Below are 23,748 nucleotides of genomic sequence, written 5' to 3'. Positions count from 1 at the left end.
TATACCTCAGTATCTCCTGATATTCCCAAATAAAATCCACTGTCAAATTAAAAGCTTAGTTATGTCGTTTGTGCCAGGCCCCAAGTGCTACCCTTGTATTCCAAAATCAGTAGCGCTTTTTCAAAGTTTTTACTCAGGGGGTATAACCAACTAGAAAAAAATTTAGAAATACTAGAAGCACATTCTCCTAGATTTCCTACATCTATCCCTACCAACTTCCCAAAGAGCCCTGTAGTATCTTCACCTACCTTCCTATCAGCTACTCAGACATAAAAACAGCTGCTTTCTTCCTGGGAAGATCATATAATTTAGAACTGGCTTGGGGTATACCTCTGGGTTACCAAAAATGATTTTTTAAAAATATCTGTCATTCAAGAAAATAAGATCTGGGGTCAGGTCCAGGCAGTATTGTCCTGAGGGTGCTTTTCTTCTTCACGTGGCTGATCTTCCTGCAGTAACATATGATATAATATGCACTAAGCTGATACTGCTTCAGTAACCACGTCTATGTCTGTAACAGGTGCTACTGACTCCTTTCTTCATGTTTTTTGATCTAAAATATTTTTTTAAATGTAGAATCTACAAAACCTTGGAGGCCTTTCATCCTTGGAAGCTGGAATTATTGCATCTTTTCATCCTTCTTAAAGAGGGGAATGTTTTTACCCTTACAGTTAAGTTGACTGTTCATATGCGATGTTTACTTGACTTTTTATATCTAGTTACAATAAATGTATAGGCTGTTAACACATAATAAATAATGACTCATATATTTGATTAAACATTTCCTGGATTATCTATAATCAGAATTTAGAATTACTCTCCTAGAAGTGTGGTGAGCCGAAGCTATTAGAGCTGTGGCTTTTACAATCCTTTAACGGAATAACCCATCTCCTGTTGCTGATCTGAACCACGTAACTGGCTAAACTAGTGCAGGCAGCATGATTCTTCACACAGAACCAGATGCCAGAAAGAAGAAAATCACAAAGGGGCTGAAAAACACAGCATAGAGCCCAGAAGCAAGAAGGTAAGGTGGGGCAGAAACCAACAAGCAGTGATTGGAAGGGAAGATTAAGTCAGGAGGCAGGGCTCAGAGGGCGTCTGAAGGTAAGAGGCGGCAGCCGGAGGATGCCTCAGGAGTCTGCATTGTACAAGAAGCTGGACATTAGAGATAGGTCGCAGGTCAAAATCAGATAGAATTTTGCAATCAGAGCAGACACAGCAAACCAGAAGCACTTGAACTGTTCAAATTGCACCTTCCTTCCACAGCAAGTCCTTGCTGTTGTGACTGCGAATACACTGGTCCACTGAAGCCTGTGACACTTGCAGTTTGGGAGCTTATCACAGCTGGAGGACCCTGACAGCGGGTGAGGGTGCAGGAAAGACAGGACATGAGATTGAGGATGCTGACTCAGACAGGTCACTGGACCATTCCAGTGTTTTTCTTACAGGGAAAGAGTGTAGGAGGCAGTGCATCTCTTTGTCTTTGTCACTTAACTTTTAGTGTTCTTTAAACTGTTCTAAATTAATTCAAGATCTACAAATTGAAAGCTAAAGAAAGGAGGATAAATAAAGCCCAGCTCAAGCAGTTTTGATTGTAGAAACATTTGGAAGTATTTGGGTTGTTAGGGGAAAGGAGCATAGCTGATTTTTTAAAATGGATTTGGAGTTTGATTATTTGTCATTTACTCATTAGTTACTTTCCTCCCCAACAATAACAACAAAAGATAATTACCATAGCCTGTTGTTACATGAAACACTGAGAAATTTTATGTAGACATTGAAATTACTTCATCAGTTTCTTCTGTGAATGATTCATTTCACATTTCCCAGTCTTATGTAAATTACTCTGCAGCATTTATATAGCATTAGTGTCACGCAATTTGTCTCATTATTGAACATTTATTTTCTTTTCAAACAAAGTGCAAAGTGCCAGAGGATGGGAAGTATATCTTTAGCTGCAGTTTGAAAGAAAAGGTACCAAGCTTGGTGTCGGATGACCTGGGTTCTACAAAGCAGTCGTGTACCCTTAGCCAAATCACCTGTTCAAATCTAGGTTGCCCAAACTATAAATGCACTTGAATGAGTGATTTTTCAAGAATGTGGAGCAAAATGAAGTCAGAGCATTCAAGGCTGTGGTATCTTATTTCTGTTTCAGCTACTGTGTCTGTGCTCTCAGTGTTTCATATATTGGGTCCTTACGTATGATTTTATTTTTTAAATTTCTACTATTAATAAAAGTTTCACAGATGTGATAGTGTCCAGTATTTCTTTCAAACTTGAAGTTTCATTTGATTTAATCATTTTATCTATCATGTCATTTAGTGTATTTTTTGAACCTAGTAAGTGTCTAATAAATATTTGTTGAGGAAAAAATGAATCCTGTGGTTCAATCATGCAATATTCAGATGTTCGTAACCATTTCCATGTGAAAAGTTTAGTATAGGCTGTAGAGAATGACATTTTAGACTTTTGAGGGGAATTATTTTTATGTCAGCTTGAAATTCTTCTTGAACTTGATTTCTGACTTGGGGGAAAAAAAGCAAGCCTGATGTGCACAAGCTTTATACAAAGAATCAACTGTTTTTAAAAGAATAATCCAGCTGCTATCTGATCAGCCAGGTAGGACTTGTTCTGTGGAAATCAAGAAGCCCTCCATTTTCAGTCAGAGTCACGCATATAAAGGCTTTGATAAGATTAAAATAATCCAAGAATGCAATTTCAAAATGCACAGCTAGAAACAGGAACTAAGAAATATGCATATCTTTCAGGACACAGCTAAGGGAAGAGTCAGGTTTTAAGGACCGTCTACAGATAATGTCAGGATATACAGATAAATATGAGCAACTGCTGATTGAGCTAGAAACACTGCTGGTTAAGTTATAAATCTTATTATTTTTACCCTTCAAAAATGCCTCTTTCCTTGCTGCTTTATATTTTTTTAAAGAGCCGAGTATGTTGTCACTTGGAGGTTGTGCTTTCCTGTGACTTTAGTCACCTTTGGTGCCCTGGCCAGATCCCTTTTACCAAGCCTGTAAAATGCCCAGTTTCCGTCAGTGTTAGCTGCTAATGGCTCACAGCCCCCACTTCTCTTCAGAATCACTTGTAGCTGAAAAACATTTACTTTGCCCAAACCTTATGCGCCCACCTCCCAGCACTATCAGCTCATATCTGATGACTAACTGACATGGGGAATACAAAAGGCCAGAGCCCTCACTTCATGATTAGGTAAAGTCTGGGGCAATTCATGCTGTAGAGCTCCCTGTGACATCAGGCTGAAGTTAGACTTTTGCTAATACCACATTCTCACTTAGCTGCTTTCCCTTTCCTACCCTACTTTCCTCTCTCCTTTTCATCTGACAACACTCCCTTAATAAATCATGTGCATCCAAATCCTTGTCTTAGGCTCTGCTTCTAGGGAACCTAACCTAAGACCGTGATATTTTTGAGAGCATAGATTCTTCCTTCTTTTATCTTTCATCCTCAATCTCCAGCACATCTGGATTATGACGCTTTACAAGTATTTTGAAGAGTAAGCAAAGTAAGAAATTTGGCCTTCATTTGGTGTGTTAGTTTGTCCTTGCATTGCTATAAAGTAATATGTGAGGCCGGATAATTATTATTATTATTTTTTTGAGATGGAATCTCACTCTGTCACCCAGGCTGGAATGCATTGGCACTACAACCTCTGCTTCTTAGGTTCAAGTGATTTTTCTGCCTCGCCTCCCCAGTAGCTGGGATTACAGGTGCCCACCACCACGCCCAGCTAATTTTTGTATTTTTAATAGAGATCGGGTTTCACCGTGTTAGCCAAGCTGGTCTTGAACTCCTGACCTCAAGTGATCCACCTGTCTCGGCCTCCCAGAGTGCTGGGATTACAGGTGTGAGCCACTGCATGCAGTCAGAGACTGGGTAATTTATGAAGAAAAGAGGTTTAAATGGTTCATGGTTTTGCAGGCTGTAGAGGAAGTGTAGTGCTGGCATCTGCTTCTGGTGAGGGCCTCAGGGAGCTTACAATCATGGCAGAAGGTGAAGGGGAGCCATGTATCACATGGCAAGAGAGGGAGACAGGAGAGGGAAGGTCCACACTCTTTAAACAACCAGATCTCACAAGAACACTCATTACTGTGAGGATGGCACCAAGGCATTCATGAGAGAGCCAACCCCCAAAACCAAAAACCTCCCACCAACTCCCATCTCCAGCATCGGGGAATACATCTCAGCATGAGATTTGGAGGGGACAAACGCCCAAACTATATCAGTTGATCAAGAACTGACCATGGAAGATGGATAGTTGAAGTCACAAGCAGTCCAGCACAATTCTAACCTTACCAAGAATCTGAATTCTTAGCTCACTAAAGATTTAGGAACAGAACTGGGGAGTAGAATTATGGTCATGTAAAAATAGAGTCCGTTTAATATCCTAACCTTAAATCAGAAACCATCAAAGCATCATATCAAAAAAAATTGTTTTCACTTATGAAAAATATGAATATTAACACAGTTTTGTTGCACACTTACTCTCTGCCATATGTCCTACGCTAGGCATTGAGAAAATACTAAAAATACGTAGGATATGTTCCATGCTCTCAAGAAGTTGTGAATTGTGAAAGAGCCTGATAGATGAAGTAATAATTTCATGCAGTGTGCCTAAACATGAAATAGAATTCCATACAAAGTGACATTTAAATGGGTAGAAAAACCAGAGACGATATCCACACTGGTAACAACATGGGCAGAGGTTTGCAGTTAGACATGAAAGTTAATGCAGTGTTCAAGAATATGCTGAGGAGTTAGTAAGAAATTAGGCTAAAATGTATGTTGATAAGACTCGAGATTCACTTTATCTTGAGAGCAGGGTGGCAGCTATCAACAGTGCTAAAGCACTTTCTCTTCTACTTTAAAAATTAAAACAGTGTAGTAACCTTAAAACGTGTTCTGAAACAATATTCTAAGCAACTGTTATCACTTTTGCTTTTTCCTTTTTTTATCAAGTGCTTACTTAAACATTTCTCATAATTGCAAAGATTGTGACTTGTAATTATTTGTAGTTACTATTTTACCATGCGCTTTACCCACATTTTTATGTGTTTTAATTTTAAGTGGCTAAATATTATTATAAATAATGTGTGCAGTATAATTTATATTCGTCATTTTCATTTTCCCTGAAATCTTTGTAGGCTATTAAGCAGAACAATGATAGGATCATATTTAAGTTTTAGAAAAATGACACCTTAAAAGCTGCAGGTAGATTAGGATGAATAGGACTTGGAGTCAGAAACTTCAATAAGGGAACGGCTGCAATATAGACTAGGAAAGAGGTGATACCAAACTGTCAGTGTCCTCATCTGTAAAAGAAGATACAGCTGGGCGCAGTGGCTTATGCCTGTAATCCCAGCACTCTGGGAGGCCAAGGTGGGTGGATCACTTGAGGCCAGGATTACGACACCAGCTTGGCCAACAGAGTGAAACCCCATCTCTACTAAAAACAAAAATTAGTCAGGCACAGTGGCACACACCTGTAGTCCCAGCTACTCGGGTGGCCGAGGTAGGAGAATTGCTTGAACCCAGGAGAAGGTTGCAGTAACCTGAGATGGCTCCACTGCACTCCAGACTCGGTGACAGAGCGAGACTCTGTCTCAAAGAAAAAAAAAAAAACATACAACAAGCCTCATAGGTGCTTGTGAAAGCTAATTGAAATAATATATTAAAAGAGTTTGGCATTTACAAAGCTCTGAAATGATCATTCATTTAACAGAGGAAGCTATGAACATTTTTTTTTTAAAGGTCAGTTTGACTTTTAGGCACCTGATTTCCTGAAGGACTCTTTGAACTCTTTGAATGTGGGTACTGTTTTATGCATTTTCATGTGGTCACTACACTGCCTGATTTACATTCTTGCCCAATATACATATTTCTTCAAATAATGAACTAATGAATTCCCAGGCAATAAATACCTTTTGGTTAAATGGACAAACAATTCTGTTCAGTGGGAAACATGCTAGTAGAGTCTGCTTTTAAAGGAATTGCTATATGCAGTATTCTAAGAAATAATGAGGAAGTAAAAATACTTTGATCATAATATGGTGATAGACATTTTCTTCTCTTGCCTGTGAAAGTGTGTGTTAGGTATGTACATTATGGGGCCAAACTAGTGATTGTTGCTAATTAGGAGATACGTGGTGCATTCTATCAAGAATCCCAGTTATCTGGGCACTGTGAGCTATAAGTCAAGTCATAAAAAGGAGTGAATTGTCTTTTTCATATATAGCACTGAAATTGACTGGAGTTAATTATTTATTTAATGCCTACCTCCCTTGCTAGACTATAGGCTGTGTCACACTTACACCTCCCTTAGCATCTAGCACAGCAAGTGGATTTAGTAATATTTATTGAATAGATTAAGAAATACAGAGTGAATAAAAAGGACACTGGTTGGAGTGTTGGGTCAACCACAATTTCGGTGTGATATATTCTACATATCACAGTGAGAAGGAAAATGATATAAAATAAATAATATCCTCCTTAAAGTACTATACAAAAAGAATACCTCTTATATTTTGTCAAGGTGATGTAGTCTTGTCAAATATATAATATGTGGCATGCCAGTGCTTTCTTAATCCCTAATAGTAATACCAGTAATTGTATACTAAGTTCCTGCTATGTGTCAAATACTTCTAGGTACTTTAAATATGTATTCAGTAATCTTCAGAACAAGCCTAGAGAGCAGAATTTAGTGATTTCATTGTAAAGATGAGAAAAGTGGGTCTCAACAAAAGCAGATAACTTGTCCCAGATCACACAGTAGTTTTTCTTGGTACCTGGAGTGATTTTCATCCCTCTTTCAAATACAACCCTTTGGCTATTGGGAAGTAGCTATTACAACTGTATTTTTTCTTTAACTTGATGTAAGGGAAAGACCACTTTACACATATACAAATAGGAGAAAGTTGCCAGACCTTCTGCAGCTAGTATTTACATGAGTGAGTAGAGAATTATGAGAGGTTCTGGTAGCAGTAAAAACAAATAACAAACAACGGAACATGAAGAGATGTTGTCTACCAACATCTGTCAAATATGGCAGATAATCTTCTTTGTCTTATTTTGTTCAGTACCACCCAATATCATCACTTGGGCCTCTCTCTCTTACTGTTTAGATCTCTTGGGATTCTCTTAATTTTTTAAAGCCTATACCTTGAAAAATTCTGTTTAAAAATACATTGGAAAGCATATAGATTTTAATAGGCTGAATAATGGCTACTGGAAGATACCAGGTCCTAATCCCAATAAGCTGTAAATGTTATCTTTTTGGGAAAAGCGGTCTCTGCAAATGTGATTAAGTAAAGGATCTTGACAAGGTAGATTATACTGGATTAACAGTGTGGGTCCTAAATCCAGTTACATGTATTTTTATAAGAGCAAAGCAGAGGAAGATTTGACACACAGAGGAGAGGTCAATGTGACCACAGAGGCAGAGAATGGAGTCATGTTACCCCAAGTCAATGAATGCCAGCAGCACTGGTAGCTGGAAAAGGCAAGGAATGAGTTCTCTTCTAGAACCTCAGCAGCGAGAGTAACCCTACTGACACCTTGATTTTGGCCCAGCGATACTGCTTTGGGACCCTCTAGTTCCCAGAACTGTAGGAGAATAAATATGTGTGGTTTTTAGCCATCAAGTGTGTGGCAATTCTGCAGTGGCCTTGAGAAACTAATACAGACCTAGAAAATTATTTTATGACTTTTTCTTTTAGATGCAGTTGTTAAGTCAGCATTTGATCTTATTTGAGCTAGATAGAACCAGGGTTTTCTAATCTACAAACTATTGATTTTCATCTTGATTTAAATATGTTTACTTATTCTTCCTCTATAAGGTAGGACAGTTTTGCAAAAGATGTATAAGAATGTGTGTCTCCTTTCAGGTTCAGATGAAATAATCCTGATATAACAAAAGTTACAGAAAACAATCTGTCTGAGCCAGAGACTTCGGAATATGAATTCATACAAACTAATGAAGGAAGACAAAACTTGGCCTCACAGGGAGAGAGTGGAGTGTCTTATGCAAATCTTTGTTGTCAGCCACTTTCCTACGTGCAGAATGCAAAACCATGTTTCAGTTTGTTGAGGATTTGGAAATAGCTTGAGATAATCTTAATTTAAAAGGACTGGCAAATTCTTTCAGCTTTGTAGAATTTATTACACATATGTCAAAGACAAACTTGTTGTACTGCAAAATAAACTAGTACTCTGTGACCTTAGTTGAAAAGGTAAATATTACAATTTACATTCTATTCTCTCATATTCATTCTTTTGGTACATGTTAATGAATTGCAAAACTATGTTGCTGATCCTGAAAAATCTAATGATAAATTCCAGCAATTATCAGTGATTAAAATATAGGTCTGGTTTGTTGTTGTTGTTTTTGAGAAGGTATCTTGCTCATGCTGTCGCTCATGCTGGAGTGCAGTGGCATGATCTCGGCTCACTGCAACCTCTGCCTCCTGGGAGGTTGCAATTCTCCTGTCTCAGCCTCCCAGGTAGCTGGGATTATAGGTGCCTGCCACCACGCCCAGCTAATTTTTTGTATTTTTAGTAAAGATGGGGTTTCACCATGTTGTCCAGGCTGGTCTTGAACTCCTGACCTCAAGTGATCTGCCTGCCTCAGCCTCTCAAAGTGCTGGGATTACAGGCATGAGCCGCCATGCCTGGCCATAGGTCTGATTTTGTATACTAAGAAAATGTCAAATTACTAATTTTTATACTTAGTGCTAAATTTACATTTATCATAAATGTAAACATGTAATAGAGAACCAGTAATTTTTTATTTTCCTTAAAAATGATCCTGGTAAATAAGAGAATTGATTTGTAAGATCATGGTTTGTTGATGCCATAGCAACATAATCTTATATTGAGAACATCATCTATTACAATGCAAGTAGTTGTGGCCATGTGCTTAGAATAGACTTAGTTATTAAAGTACATTGTGATATGATAGAATAAGATTTGTCCAGATGTTTACAAAGCTCTTACAAGGAATTATTTTAGTCTGTTTCTAAATTATTTTAGTGTGTTCATCTGGGTTGAAATGTTATGTGCTTAAAGGATTGAGTTACTGTGATGACTTGGAATATTTAAGTAGCTTTGAATTGTGTGGGTATGTTAAATGCCTGTTTGGGAAAGAAAAATAATATGAGTGAACAGAGATTAAAATTTTTGAACTATCTGATTGCCCTAGAGATGTCTGTATTTGAATTAAAAATAAGAGATTGGCCGGGTGTGGTGGCTCATGCCTGTAATCCCAGCACTTTGGGAGGCCAAGGCAGGCGGATTGCTTGAACCCAGGAGTTCAAGACCAACCTGGACAACATGGAGACACCTCATCTCTACCAAAAAAAAAAAAAAAAGAAAGAAAGAAAAAGAAAACATTAGCCAGGCATAGTGGCATGTCTCTGTAGTCCCAGCTACTCCAGAGGCTAAGCTGGGAGGATCACTTGAGCCCAGGTGGGTGAGGCTGCACTGAGCCAAGACAGCTCCATTGCACTCTAGCCTGGGAGACAGAACGAGACCCTGTCTCAAAAAAATAAAATAAAATAAGAGATCGAATAGTTCTGTTTTAAAATAGTCTAGGTGAGAAATGATAATTTGTTTTTTTGTTTTAATCATATTGTTTAAAAGAATACTTCCCAGTAGAGTTTTATTGGGAAACCATACCAAAATAAGGAACATGCTGGGGGCAAATCCAGTGGTGAACATAATCTGAATGTTAAGAAGAAAAAGGAGGCAAAACCAGCTCCAGGGCAGAAGGAGAGTTGAGAAAGTTAGGAGGGGCTGACACTGCCAATCTAGCATCCAGAGAGGTTTGATGAAGAAAATTTGAGTTTAGGGAGTTGTGAATTTAAGATCAGAAGTGAATTATGCGTAGAAAAGGATTTTACATCTTAAAAACAGAGGAGTGGTATCTGAGGTCTGCTGCCCTCTAAAAAAGGGTGCTGGTTACCACATCTTGTTTAGGTCACCCAAATTCCCAAGAGACTGGTAACCACTGTAACCACTGATCTCAGATAGAGGACTTTTGCCTTCTTTCCATTCCTAAATTGGAACACAAATATGGCTAGGCACCCATTTTGCTCTTGCCCAGAACTGGGTCTTTTCCCTCAGCTGTGCAGAATGAGCAAAAACTTTTATTACTTCTGAGGCATGTTGCCTAGAAGACTAATCTTTATGCTTGCAAATCGGAAGGAATTATTATCTTGCAAAAAACTAATAAGAAAAACAGGGTAAGGTCTGTCATTTCACCTGATTCTTGTAACTTCAGCTTGAAGTTTCTAATTTCAAGAAAATTAGAAATCACTCTTCAGCTAAGATTTGGGGAAAACTGTTAATAGTCACATGTGATGTTATTAACAACTTATTGGATAGCTTTATGGATCCTGTCTCTCAAATTATACTTGGTTTTACAGATTTTAGCCTTTGGTTTGACTCTTCTTTTGCCCCATTTTTCTTGGCTGCTCCAGCTGCAGTGCTGAGTTCACTACAGGTCAGAGAACTGTTCAATATTTTTAAAGCAGAAAATGCGGTGAGGATGGGATTTTGTAATTTAAGTTTTTAATGGCTGTATCTGAGCATTTTGGTTCATGCAGTGATCCCAAGTAGCTGAGATGAGGCAGGCTCCAGTATCTAAACGTACTAAGTATTTGTAAACTTGATAGAGAACACAATTTTCCTTCAAATATCTTATCTCTCTAGTCTCCCAAATTGTGAAAACATATTGGGGGCAGATTGTGAAAGAAATATGTTCATAAAATATAAATTCAGTGATATCCATGGAAAGAGCAAACTCGGAGTGAGGCAGATGGAAGAGGAATAACTTGGATCATCCAGGTGGGTTAGGTGTTCCAGGAAATACTGAGGACCCCCAGCCAGCTGTTTGATCTGGCAATACTGGAGGACAGTGCCTCAGCGATCCCTTCAAATTCAATGAAGATTTTTCCTTTACTCCGTAAGCTAGGGGTCATTGACAGTAGTTGGACTTATTTGGAGTGAGGTGCATAGAAACTGGCTTTTAGGAATTCAAAACTCTACATGGAATATGTGAACCACTTGGATTCAGTGGATTTGAAAATAATCGAAAAAGTAAATATACTAAAGGTCAAGGAAAAATGAAGTCACTTGCTTAAAGGTTGCTGAGTATTAGATTTTAAGAGAAGAAACGTAAGGGACCAAAAGTTTTCATGGCAAAAAGACAAAACAAGCACCCCTTTGTCCCCCAACCTTCCAGCCCTGCTACCAACACACGCAGTGTTTTATAAAGTGATCGCAGGAGAATCGGAAGCAGCCATAAAGAAGACAGGAGTATGAGAGATCCAACTGTGCCACTAACAGATACTTAATTTCTTCTGAGAACTAATTTATACCAACTACTCTAGCTTTTGAAATAGCAAGAAAAGCCAATTTGCATTTATATTGTAAAACTCTGTTTTCCAAACAGTGGCGTACAGAATGTTGGTGGTCAAATCTCTAATGTAAGCGAGGGATTGGGGATCAAATATTTCCTGAATTCTTACTCTTCGCTAGAGAGTTAAGATAGATGCTGGTATGTACCCTCCAAGAAGAAATAAATGGAAAACACAAACAGGAAACAAACCTTTATAAGCTTTCTTCAACATTATCTCATATAATCCTTAGAATATATATAAAAGAATGTTACTACTACATTTTATAGACAAAGAAACTGAGATTCAAGTTATGTAACTTCCCGAAGTCTATACATTGGTGAATGGTCACTTCAGAAAGCCTTGCTCCTTCTAAAACTCCAGCCTACCTCTATTAGGCTGTGATTTAAAGTTCAAATGAGAAACACGGCCAACAAGTGCAGAGAAATTCCGAAGACCCTTCGGGGATTGAGGGCTGGAAAAGGCTTTGTGGAAGACACGAAACTTTCTTTTTTTTTTTTTTTTTTTTTTTTTTTTTGAGACGGAGTCTTGCTCTGTTACCCAGGCTGGAGTGCAGTGGCGCAATCTCTGCTCACTGCAAGCTCCACCTCCCAGGTTCACGCCATTCTCCTGGCTCAGCCTCCGGAGTAGCTGGGACTACAGGCGCCCGCCACCACGCCCGACTAATTTTTTGTATTTTTAGTAGAGACGGGGTTTCACCGTGTTAGCCAGGATGGTCTCAATCTCCTGACCTCATGATCCGCCGGCCTCGGCCTCCCAAAGTGCTGGGATTACAGGCGTGAGCCACTGCACCTGGTCGAAAAGATGAAACTTTCTTATTGAAAGGGTCCAATTTAGACAAGGGAAGATATTGAGTATAAAAAGTTTGATTATCTAGAATTGGACAATCTATAGCCCATTGAAGTATTTTGGATGTGTTTGTTAGATACTTTGAGAATTAGAAATTGTGAAATGTAGTTATTAGAAAATTTTAGACAGCCAAGAACCATTTAAAAATAAGGCTCCCATCTTTTCATTCACTCAAGGCCAAAAAATATTTTAGGATTAAAAACCAATCTCAAACTCTAAAATATTTATTAATAATTTAGACTTTATACTAAATTATCTTGGAAAAGCTGGAGCTCAACTAAAATCATTTTTTAAATCTGGTTCATCTGTTTAATATTAAGGCAGTCTCTAATTTAGTAAATAAACACCTCTGAAAATTGCAGTGCAACCTCTATTAATGTGATTTAAACCATGTTGTGTGTTCTCCTGAGATATGCCAGATTAAGGAACTATCGAAGCCTTGGTGGAAAATGACCTGCTCAAAATGAAAATGGAATTCATAACTAAAAGCATCCCAAAAAACAGCTAATCTTAACCCTTCATTTCGTAAATAAGAACAGTGGGAATAGGTAAAAAGGTAGACCATCTTTACTATTTTAGATCACATCACATTCTTATAATTTGAGCACTAGTAAAGATTTTATTTGTTTTCTATTTCTTTCTCTAATATTCAAATGTGATTTTGTTGCTGTTTGTGCTTTGAATGGCATGTTTGGATGACTGGCCCAGATCTGGCATTCTGAGATTGTGCCACTAAAAATGTCAAGTGCATTTGCCTTTTAATTACATGCAGTGCCTGGATTTTAATATTTTAGATTTTTCCCTGAAGAAGAGACTTTTCTGGTCCTGTAGTTTGTGGGAGGGAAAAAAATATCACTGACATTATCATGAAGCTTTTTCCCCCTAACATCTCCATATATCCACATTTATCATTTCAGAACAATTTCATTTTGGGTCAGGTTTAGTTGTTCTGTAGCCTACTTTGCTATAAACACTATGTTTAGATATATAATTCTGCACTGTTTGTTTGAACTTCTTTCTCCAGCTTGTTTTACTCTTAATAGGCCATTACTACTTGGATGTCACACATGTAATAATCAGTATGTGGAAGGTATAGTTTCTTGTGATTTACACTCCTTTCCTTCCTTTACCTTTGGCATAAATGTGAACCAGCTCATTACTTTCCAGGGTATTTCTTTTTTTACTTCCTCAAATTAAATTTTAATTTCATCCTATTGTTATTCTCTGATTTTTATAATTTCAGGTGGGCAAAAAAGTCTTATTTGTCAATTAAACAACTCCATAATCACTGAACTCCCTTTTGCACCTACTACGTAGACAAGGCACTTAAAGCATTTTTGCTTTTGGGATGATACAGTTCCTCAACTTATTAAAAAAACCCACACCATCTACCTCCATGTCTTCTTCAGAAAGGTCTTCTCTCAGCTCCAAATCTAACACAGTCACCAAGGCACTCCACCTTGTCCTTCTATTTTAAATCTCAGTATGGAAGTTCTCACTATCAGGTGATCTTTGTTTACTTGTCTGTCATTTACTAGACAACACAGGGATGTAAACTGCACGAGAGTGGAGATATTCTCTGTTTTGTTCAGCGATGATTCTTCAAACCTTAGAAGTATGCCAGGCACATGCCAGGGACAACAAATAATTTATTTAATTAATGAAAGGAAGGAAACAAAAAAGTAAATGTTTTCTTTGTGGGTTTAAGATGGGGCATGGAACATGTATTTTTTTTTCTTTTTGCTTCTAAGGCTTCCTCTCAGAACCCTCCCAGATTCCATTCATTTGTCTATCCATTTAAGTCTGCTTTTATTTCTCCCCAAAAGGATTTGATGTGACTGACTGCCAATTTACGTGTATTTATATCTCCCCAACTTTTCCTTTCTTTTTGTTAGGTAGTAGTTGAGGTTGACACCTCTGTTGTATCCCCCACCTCACCCCCATGTTATGAAAAGACAATGTTAAACATTACTCCTGATATAGGCAGCTAATCACATTTCTCCCAAGTGAAAGTGCCAGATGGGAGTCAGGAAGCATGGGCTGTATTTTTAATTATGTCAGAAGTTAATACTAGAACTATAAAAAAGCCACTTTCCTCTCCTATTGTCTTTCTTTATTTGAAAACTGGAGTTGGACTTTTTTTGTTGAATGATTCTAAGAAATGTTTTAGGATGTCAAGAAATCAGATACAAATTCATCCCCCTGTGGAGGAGCCTTATCTGTGCCTCTTCTGTAATACCAGTAGCCATGGTATGTATTGCAGTATGCTGATAATAAGTACAGTCATTTGAGTACTTACCATATTCTTCTTCTAGTTTGTACACTCTCTAAAGGAAGAACACTTGTTCATCTTTCTGGTTTTTTAGCCTAGTACAGTGTTTTGTACCCATCAGATATTCAACAAATACCTACTAAATGATAAACAATAACAGATTCTTAACTCTGTTTTTTTAGAAAGTAGACTTCCCTCCATCTAATGCTGCTTCTGTGATGCTATAGTATTTATGGTGCAGAAATCTAGATTTAGAAAGAGAAATTTATTTGAATCTGTTTATACATTCCCTAATACTTACTGAGGCTTTATGAAGTACCAGATATTGTCCTTAGCACTTTACATGTTTCAATACGTTTAATCTTTGAGTCAATCTAGAAGGTAGACTCAATCTCCATTTTACCAATAAGAAGTGAGGAGCAGTGGTTAACTTACCTAAGGTCAACTTGTGGCAAAGCTGGAATTCAAACCCTGATTAATGGTTTTGTCTTACCAAAAAAAAATTAAGGCCACCTGGCAAGAATGTTCACTATTAGTGTTTTTCCAGAGATGTTGAAGCTCTTTACCAATTGATACTATGAAAGGCAGAATTTTTCTCTTAAAGAATGTTTTAGATTTTATAAATTAGTTCAGTTAACCCTAGCATTAATGTATCTGTTTCAAAAAAAGTTTAAAACTTTAAGCAGTATATTATAGTTGATAAATGCTCTTCTATAAGTAGCATACCTTGACAAATTATGAGCATTTTTAATATGTTACCTATTCATTGGGCAAATATATATTAAAAGTTTATAATGTATTGGTAACTATGTAAAAATCATTAGCCGTAAAGACATGAATGAGATTATATCTTTGCCCTCAATTCGCTCCAGACCTAGTGTGAGTTGTAGACGTGCTGAAAAATATTTGCAATACAATCTTTATTTGGGTTATGGGAAAATGATTAACTGGTGTTTAGAAGTGAGAGGGTAGTTAAGGGAAAGGTGTTAGGAACACTAAAGAACATAAAAGCCCATGATCCCTCTTCCCATTTTGGAAGCCTGGCAGATTAGGTTCTCAGATGACCTCTGCAGAACAGTCCTACCCTGGATAGGACACATCTGTGGATACATTGCTGGACTTAGTGTGGCTGGTGGAGATATGTCAGGACCCACTATATATATATATATTTATATATATATATATATACATATATTTATTTATATATGTATATATATGTGTATATATACATTTATATATTATATATAGAGAGAGAGAAGGAGAGAGAGAGTGAGTGAGAGCGAGCTGAAAACAGTGAGCAACGGGCAGAAAGAGAGGTTGGTAATCCCTGAAGGGGGATGCTAAAACTATATTGCCCTTGAAACTTTTATCTTCAGACTGGTAATAAGAGTGTTGCCTAGCCTGGGGCTCCCATATGGAGCTGGCAGAGGTGGTCTGAGGTCTGAGACACCTCATAGCTACTGGTAGGAGATGTAAATTATCTTTGAGATGAAAGCATGATCAATTTAGGCCTGCAGGGTTCCCACAGACTAACATAAAGCAATTAACTCACAATCAAAGGTCACCAAGCATTCTTGAAAGTAACTCACTGTGAGAGTTAGCGGAAACAACCGATGTAAATCCTCAAAAAAACTGCAGGTATTGGGATTGTCAAATACGAATAGCCTTGTACAAAACCTCTGAAGAAATAAAGTGCAAATCATAAAGATTAACAAGATGCTATCAGGAATAACTAAACAAAGATCCGTTTACCAAGAACCAAATGGAACTTGTAGGAAGGGAAAGCATAATTGTTCAAATTTAAAAATAACTCTTTGGATGGACTTAACGGCAGATTTGGCAAAATGAAGAGATAATTTATTAGCCAGAGTTTAAATCTGAAGAAGTTACCCAGAGCAAAACATAAAAAAGAGCTACGATGCTCAAGAAGAAGAGAACTAGGCCTGGGAATATCTCCATCATATATACAATATGTTACAGAACTATAGTAGTTGAAATCATGTACTGTCAGCACAGAATAATATGTTTCCTCTAAGAATAAAATGGAAAATCCGGAAAGTGACTCATGTACTTATGTAATTTTGATATAGGACAGAAGTGCCTGTGTAGATTATTGGACCAATTCAGAAGTTATGCACTGGATATGTATGTGGGGAGGGAGGAGGACCTGAAACAACTTTCAACTGTACATCTTGGACTCTTTTAAAACTTTCAGATAAAAAAGAGGATTTTTTAAAAACTCAGGTTTGAAGGAGGCTTCTTAAACAATAGGCCCTTACCATAAAAAAAGGTTGATACATTTGACTTCATTAAAATTAATAACTCTTATTCATACCATACGTAAAGTAAGAAGAAAAGCAACTGATGGCTTTCAGGACACATTACCCCAAAATATGGCACCTTGGCATATTGAATATTTTAACCTGAAAAAAAATTTAGAAAGTGACAAAAACAGGAAGATCTCTCTGACCTTCCCTTGAAGCAGATCATAAGACCCTCATATGACAAGTGTCCTCCTTATAGCCAGGGGGGAAATTAAAAAGCACCCTTCTTTCCGAAGATAAGGGACACAGAGAAGAATCTGAACAAACAGGCCTTGCTAAGTTTTCTGCAGTTTACTATACTTAGCTCATACTCTTCGCCCTATCATAGTCCTTTCTAACGTCACCCTTCATCAAACCTGCTATAAAAACACTCAGGTTTAACTGTTGCATTAGTTCTTCATTTCCTTATGAAGTCTACCGTGTCTTGTAAAACTTATATTAATAAATTTGTATTTTTCTCTTCTTAATCTGTCTTTTGTAATAGGGGTCCTAGCCATGAACTTTTAACATCTTGAAAGGATGGTTTTCGTCCCTTATACAGTCTGATAGGAGAAGATATTTGTAATACAAATTTCAGTCAAAGCTATATACTGAGCATTTCAGAGAAAAAAACAGGTAGAGATATTTCAGGTATCTCAAAAGTTCATTTTAGTAGTAATCAAATATGTATTACATATCATTTTCTACTGCTCAAGTGACAAAAATCAAGAAGGCTGATAATACAAAGTGGTAAGATATAATTTAAATGGGGTTGGCGTACACTACTGGTGGGTATGTTAATTGGGAATAGTTTGGTATTATCTTGTAAAGCTGAATATTTACAATCTTTGTTTTATCAAAATGGGCTGGATACAACTCGAGGACCACAGTTTGCCGACTCCTAAAATAAAGAGTATTTGAGAAATGGCGAAAGGATTTTAATGATAAGAGTATATGAATGGAAGTGTCTCAGAAGATGAGGTTGAAAATGTTGATTGGCACCTGCTTGTGAAAGGCCGTATGTGTCATAACTTTTTCCTTTCCTCTTGAATGTAAAGCAATGAAGTCATTTCTTCACATTTACCTTTTAGAAAACTCATCCGACTAGCAATATATAGGATAAATCTGAGGTAGCCAACATGGGAAGCAGGAGGACTAGTGAAAAAACAAGACTGGGTCTTGAAGGCAGTCGAAGGTGGGGTGGAGAATTCAGAACCAATTTCAGAGAGAACTAAGCAGATAGAATCAACTGTGTTTAAGAAGTAAAACGGTACACTAATGCTCTATTTTACCTAATTGAATGAATTTAGTGGGAAGTTTGATGAAAAATTAATATGCACATTAAAACATTTCTTCATTACTATGAAACAAAATAATATTTTACTTTTTTTTCCATTATATACATTCCTAAAACACACTTATTTTATTGCTTTCTTAAAAAGTATTTCTGTCACTTCAGAATTTTGTACAGCATTTTGAGCTGTGTTTTTAAAACCAAAACAAATTTAGAGACTAAGACTAGAAGGAGATGCCTTAAGCAGTGTAAAATTAATTTTCAATATCTGCAATATTAATCTGTAATTTTATTTCTTAGTTGTTTAAAGTCTTCATAGACTTTTGCACTATTTTCCACACCAGAAATCTTTGGATCACATCCATATCATTATTAAAGGAGAATAAATTATTTTCCAACTACTGTTAAAGCACGTGGCATTTAGCTGCTCTCTTTTCTCGCCAGTAAAATCTTTGGTAGACCCTGTTTTAATCAGTGATCTAATACTGGGCAAGTTTCATAAGATCACATGCAATGAGGAAGCCAAATTACTTCAAAAGATCATTGAGTTAAATAATACATATTTCAAGACGCCCATAAGGTTAGGCGTCCAGTGTGGCAGCCTGTGTAATAAATAACATGTGCTTTACAAAACCTGTCATTCTATATTTATATAATAGGCAGCTAAGATTTTTTAAAAGCTGTTTTTCAGTAATTTCATTTTTCCTATTCATAGTTTTTCATTTCTATGTAATGGACCCAAAGAACTGACATCTAGATTATCTCTACCTAGAGCAGCAGCATCTACTACTATTTCTACTATCCCATGTGTTTTAGTTTACAAAAAACCTTTCACACCATTATGTTACTTGGTATTCCTAAAAGCTACACAAGTTGGGTAATGTTATTTTTATTTTATAGATGAAGGCATTCACTCTAAAAGATTCTCACTTGCTCATTGTCACACAACAGATAAGAGAACAAGCTAAGAATCAAAACAGTCTTGCTGATCCAATCCCTTGTGCTTTCGGTGACACTGGACTTTTCTTGCACATTGGTTTGGTGATAGGTGGTGACAGATGGTGGAAACAGGTAGCTCTATAAAAGAATGTAACAAAGGGGCTTGAAATTTCCAGAGACAACTCAGAAATGTTTGTATCAAGTTCATCTTATGTTAATATCCACAACAGTAAGAGATATGTCTGATCAGAGACATCCTTGTGTTTTTTAAGGAGATAACTGATTTTCTGTATGCCAATGCAACCTAGCTTAGGCAGGCTTAGTGGCGTTCTTTCATTTATTCAACTAATATTTTCTATTGTGTTGCTCCTTTTTAGGTCCTATTGGAAATTCAATGGTGAGCAAAATAAATACGGTTTCTGCTCTCACGGGCTTTACCTTAACAGCAATGGGAAGCTATTGGAGGGCTCTAATCAGTGGAGTGATATGATACAGTAGAAATCCTAGAAAATACCATGTGCTACAATGTGGGTTTTGAGGTGGAACAGGCAGACAGTATATTCAGAGATTTAACATAGGTGGCTGCTGTGTGATCTGGCTGAGATGATACTGATCTGAATGAAGGTAGTAGCTGTGAGGATGGGAAAAGTGATGACAAAGAATATTTAGGAAGTAATAATTTTGTAACTAATTGTGTGAGAACATGACTGTGCATTCCACTTTGCCCAAGATAATTCCGGTTTTTGTTTTCCTTCAAAAGCATCCCAATTTGGATGATAAATTTTAATCCTAGAGATAAGGCAAGTAGAGGATTCAAGGATGATGCATAGGTTTCTGGCTTGAAGAACTGTATGGATAGTTTTGCCATTTACTGAAAGGGGATACACTAGAAAAAGAACTGGCATGAGATAAGATTATGAGTTCAGGTTGGACATGGTGTGCTTAAGGTGACTGTCATACATTGACGTGAAGACATATTAATCACATGACTCCATGGGTCAGGAATTCAGGTTGCAACTTTTGGTCAGAGATATATCGATTAGAGAGTGATCAGTTTTCAGGATGGTAACTAAAGAGATGAAAATGGACAAGATCACCAAGCCAGAAGGTATGGAACACAGTGTCAAGAGGCATAGGTCCCTGAGGAACTCAAAGGGGCACCTATTTTTAAGAGATGAGCAAACAAAAATCTGGAAAGGAGAGACCAGAGTCCTAAGAAAACTAGGAGGTACCCAAGTTCATGGAAGTCCCAGGAAAAGGGTGTTGCAAGAAAGAGGGAGTAGACAGGACTGTCACATGCTATTAAGAGGTCACATAAAATAAGACTAGAAAAATACACATTGAATTCAGAAACTTGCAAGTCATTAGAAACATTGGTTATGGTGGTTTGGTATGGATGGGGGACATAAGCCTGCTGGTAGGATCTTAAAGAATGATTGGGACATGAGTGGGAACAGTTTCTCAGATCTATAACTGAAAAAGGAAGAAAGCACTAATGAAATACCGGGAGGATTTGCAGAATTTGAGTGACAATAATGTCTCTGAAGACACCATAAGATTACTTAATACATTGTACTTAGAGGCTTCTATCTCTAATGTCCATTATGAAAGTAGAAGAATGAATTTGTCTAATCACAGCTATTAAGATAGTTTTAATTTTTTAGGTAAATTTGTGTGACTTTAAAGCTATTTCATTTTTAAGTAGTGGGAGCAAGGACACAATTGATCAAGTCACTTTAGCTATTTTTACCCCCCAAAATGCATCCTAGAAATTTGCTCAATAAAAATAAAATTGTGCCTTAGTTTTTTTTCTCACTGTACAAAGAATTATGCTGCTCTTGGCTTCTGAACACTAGGGATTCCTTATATGTTCTTTGGCAGATAAAAAAATATGGTAAAGATTTATGGCCAAGGAAAGCATTTCTGAAAAAGGTGCTCCACATTGTCTTTGTGTATGTGCATAAATTATAAACAGAACTCAGGGGGCACCACCACTATAATAGTTTTTTGCTCTCTTTGAAGAAAATGGAAAATGCTCACTTAGGGGCTACTGCTTGTATTTCCTTTAATGAATCTTCTAAGCTTGAATGATTTTAAATAGGATATTCATGTTCCTCGGTTATAGCAGGCCAAGAACTTAAAAAGATACATGTGATTAAAATATCCAAACTAATAAATCTATACAGACATATTTAGTAAAAACTACTGTTCATAGTAGTAATAGTAATGATAATAATAAATGCCACAGCTAAAGACTTTGAGGAGAATTCACAGTCAAGGAAAACAACCACCAAATCACATGTATTTGGAGAATTTGATTAGACTTCTATACTTAAGTTTAATAATTATGTTGAAGATTAGTGAACAACTCTTGGCACAAGAATTGTCGTGACAGACAGGCAGCCTTACCCAACTCAAATAAATAACTTAATGGGCTTATTTTTCTTCATTAACCACTTGGTAAATGTGAATTGAAGTCCAGTCTTTAACAAAGACATATGGACTATGACTTTAATATCTCTGATTTGCATAATAGATTATGAAAGTCTCAATGCTTTGTACTCTTGGTACACCTGCAAGCGTTTTAGTTTCTATCTATGTTTAAAAAATTACTTTCAGATTTGGCTTTTTATTTCTGGAAATATGTTTACATGAATTCATTAACCTATCTATATTACTTGTAAGATCTTAAAAATTTCTTCATCCCCTGAGTTTGAAATTGTTTTACCCATCACCCTCATGTCAGTTCTGTTATTTTATTACTAAACCTAGGTAATAGTATTAAAACTGCTGTTCTTACTTCATGATGATAATTTATATTTGCACCTACATACATTATATATATTGTATTTGTACCCATATACATTATCTGCTTCTGGTGGGGATTAGTGGCTCTGAAGATTTTTGTAAAATGTAGCATATGCGACTTATAGTATAATATATTTAGAAAATTATACCATAATAGCATGTATTTTATTTAATTAAACTGTTATGAAAAATACTGACCTCATTAAGCAAGAACTGCTCTTCCAGAGAATTTTCAGAAACATTTGATTCTATAACTTAGATATGTCAAAAAATCGCTAAGGGATCATTATCTTTAGCCCCTGAAAACCAAGTGTCTCATAGAACCTGAAGAAAGTAGTCTTTAATTAGTGAATAATGATGATTTGTTGCATGGACTAAAGCTTTTTTTCTAGGGATTTCTACATCAAACTTCTGTTTCTCTTCCTATTTGAAGTGGTATCTGTGCCAAACCAATGTAATTTGAGTTACAAGCAATGACTATGTTCCTTTTAGGTTTTTTCATTCAACTTTGTAATATATTCCACCTGTTTTCAATAGCTACATATGTAGAGATATAGATATATGTATATATTTCTAACATCGCCCTGGAAAGGAAAAGGTCTCTAACATATTTACTACATGTTTTGGTAAATTCAACCATAAAATAATTTGAGAGCCTTGAGGTATCTCTGTTCATAATTATGAGGTTAGAAATTCCCTACAGCTGGAATATATGGAAGGGGTCAAGTCAGAAGGGGAATCTCCCTTAGTTTCCCAAAATACACCAGCCAAAGGCTTGCTTTTTCTGCTTGAGAATAATAGTTACCGAATCTAGTCTATGGAGAAGTTTTTATGCAATTGAAATAAGATAAATTAAGACAGTTATAGTGAATTGTTTTACAAAGTTAACTGTTCTGACGGTTTTATTTGAACTATGTCTTTCTCACCGGTTTAGCTTTAAATTACCATTTTATATAATGATATTTATATTAGATATATTTATTCTTTCAGATTTCTTACTTTGAGAAATTAATAGTTAACCACAACAGTCTCCTTTTGGCAGAATCTGTGGCTGTTGGGAAAAGTGGATCAGATACTTGGATGTATATAACTATGGGTTGCGGGGAGGGGGGTAGAGAAGCCAAGAGGAGAAGATTAAGAAGAAAGGATCAGAATGTAGACAAATGATTGATTCTTAAGAGCTAATTAACAAATTGTCCACTGGAAAGATATGAGGTTAGGTTTAAAGATTTCTTTGTGTATCTGTTCATGTGGACACCATCTCCTGACTCCAAGTGCAAGGTGCTGTGTTCGGTGCTTCAAGGCAATTTCCCAAATTGTCTAATCCTGAGACTCACCTGGGCTCTTGTTACACCAATTTTTAGCAGTAGGAGCCATGGATCTGGAGACATTGTGATATTTTGTGTTAAAAGACAGAAGATATAGTAGATTTTTTTCTTTGCTTTTGAGCAATTTATAAACTATCCTTATCTTTCTAAGCCTCAGTTCCTTTATCGATAAAGTGTAGGTAATAATACTTTCCTTGTCAATTTTCAAGGTAAATGAGGTAAAAGGAAAATGTCCTCAGAGAGTTACTGGGGCTTGTAAAGGAGTTAAAGTTTATAATTTTAATTGATTGTGTGTATGATGAGTAGTCAGATGGTTTTGAGAAAGAAAGGAAGTTAGAGCATACAAAGAAGTTTTTAAAAATAATCATCTTCTCAAAGTTGTTTCCCAAGTTTATTATCTGGGTTTTATTTAATAAAAGAATTTGAAATATTCCTTGATGTGTCTGTTTTTCTTTGCCTATTCTTCTCTTGTGCCAACTCAACTATTCATCTCAAATTATATATATTA

The 23,748-nt window shown here is 36.6% G+C and overlaps 1 protein-coding gene across 5 annotated transcripts in view; it reads left to right on the top strand.

Annotated features, from left to right (window-relative positions):
* The window catches only part of PTPRK (protein tyrosine phosphatase receptor type K), a 559,501-nt gene that overhangs the window by 490,714 nt on the left and 45,039 nt on the right, over positions 1–23,748 (top strand).

Source organism: Pongo abelii, chromosome 5 (genome assembly GCF_028885655.2).
Source record: "Pongo abelii isolate AG06213 chromosome 5, NHGRI_mPonAbe1-v2.0_pri, whole genome shotgun sequence".
NCBI lineage: Eukaryota > Metazoa > Chordata > Mammalia > Primates > Hominidae > Pongo > Pongo abelii.
This window is presented reverse-complemented; position numbering and strand designations above follow the sequence as displayed.